The sequence below is a fragment of the Diabrotica virgifera genome, chromosome 9, assembly GCF_917563875.1.
Source record: "Diabrotica virgifera virgifera chromosome 9, PGI_DIABVI_V3a".
In the NCBI taxonomy this organism is placed as follows: domain Eukaryota; kingdom Metazoa; phylum Arthropoda; class Insecta; order Coleoptera; family Chrysomelidae; genus Diabrotica; species Diabrotica virgifera.
In genome coordinates this window covers 40,000,770-40,002,979 of record NC_065451.1, presented here as the reverse complement: position 1 = coordinate 40,002,979, position 2,210 = coordinate 40,000,770, and positions in this window count along the sequence as shown.

The following is a 2,210-nucleotide window of genomic DNA, read 5'->3' as shown; positions in this document are numbered from 1 at the left end:
AAAAAAATTAACTTTGTGATAGTAATTAACTTCAAAATTTTGAATATTCATCACAACAGTAGTATCTTGTTTTGCATATTTGGTCTAGCATAGGGGTTGAAATTTAAGTTTAATATTTTACTGCGTATCTAACTACGCAGTATTTTGAGTATCACAATATTGCATCATATTGCGCAATAATAATTTTTTTAATTACTTTTATTGTCTAGCATTCACAATGATAGAATGAATAATTTTCTGCATTTTTTCCACTAATTTTAATATACAATTTTTAACTTATACAAATTTTTGATCATTTTTAATTATTTTCGTATGGTTGTACGCATTTAATTAATATTTTGCAAATTGATAACGCCGTTTTGACACTAAATCTAAACGTTTCTAATAATTTTATATTGATTTTCACGCTTTTTATAACTTCAAATTAATAAATGTACTAACTTTCAAATCTATAAGTATACTAACTTTTTTTTGTTTTTTGTTTATTTTGGTATATAGGCCGGCGTTTTGGTCATTTGTGCGCATTGCTTGTTTCTGGCTCTTGTGTGCTCCCTATCACGGTGGGCTGCGTTTGTTTCAGGTTTCTGCAGCACCTGGACAAATTTGAGCCTCCGAGGATGGGTTTGCACACATATAGGGGCGAAACATCCATGCCGTACATTTTGTTTGTTAGTGGAAACAGCCAGTACTTTTCCAAGGTTTCTGCGTAGTTGCATCGATGTCAGATGGTGCTCGATCTGCGTAGAAGTTTTTGAAGTGGTGGGGGTAATACCGGGTGTTGATTGTACCAATCGACACATGGCGTGCCTTTTTCCCCCCTCTTCTCCTCCCTTGCCCTTCTGGCACTTAGATACTCAGAATTTTCACTTTTTCTCTTTAATATATCATATTTTACTTTTTTCTAACTTTTAGGGTCCAGCACACCCGTTTGCACAGCGAGTTTGGTGGGAATAGCACACCCACACCCAGATTTGACTTTGTTTTTTTTTCTTTTCCTGTCGTTCTACAGTAGTAGAACGAACAGACAGAACCAAGAGGCACAGGCAATATAGCCGCATGTTCTACCGTCTGTAGAGTTCGTTTTCGTCACGAACCGACACAGAACATGAGCCTCTTCCCTACTGCGGTAGAGATTCTCGTAAGAATCGACGTAGGGGATTTTACCTCCGTCAGGGAGTCACCCGGGTCGAACTGACGTCGAGGAAACCTGTGTTGAATTTGGAGTACGGCCTCCTTAGGATTCAACACATTTGTCTTTTAATCGACTATTGTTTTTGCGACCAGCATAAGACGGACAGACTCCGCAGCGGCGCAAAGAAATCGTGTCTTTGGACATAACCTTCGTCGGACGACGAAGGCTGGTGGTTTAGCAGAAGTTCTGTCTTCCAAAACCTACACCGTTTGCTCGACTATGCGGACGCATAGTCACGGTAGACGTATTTTTTTGCATAAAGTACGTCTAACCATTGTAAATACATACACGTCTGGATGGATTTTTGGCTCTTAAAATTGCATTAAGTTTCATTGTTACTTTGCTGAAAACTTTTCTAAGTCATGAAATTTAAATTTTAAAGTTTTTTTCACTAAATTCTTCTAAGTCAATTATTTGATATTTTGAAAAAATTTTACAAGTCCATAATTTTACATTTGATTTTTTTTTAATTTTACTGAAAGATTTTTCTAAGTCCGTAAAATGTCATTTGCTTTCACAAAATTTTTTTTTAGTAAATTTTTCTAAGTCGATTGAATTTTGTCTTAATGAAAAATTTTACAAGTCGCTTGTGGCTTTCGAAAAGTTTTCTAAGTTTTAAAAGTTTTGTTGGTTTTCGCCAAAAATCTGTCTAAGTCGCTTGTTCTAATTAATTTTTTTTATCTTTTTTTACTACTACAATTATTAATATTTTATTATTGTTAGTTACTATCATTCCTGTCTGCCTTTTACTACTATGAAGATTAGATTATAAGCTGAAATTTTCTTTTTTTGCTATTTTTTGTTGAAATTGAGATTTCTGACCCTTTTTACTATTCTTATCAAGTTAGCGCGTAGACTGCAATTATTTTTAAACGTAAGATTTGAGTTTGTGTTTTAAGCTTATATTTAGGGGATCACACTTTTTTGTTGTTTTCTGCGATCCACCTGGTGGATACATCTTCCCTAAAGAATACTCCAGGTCGATATCGTCTTCTCCATGTGTATATTTACTCTAAAA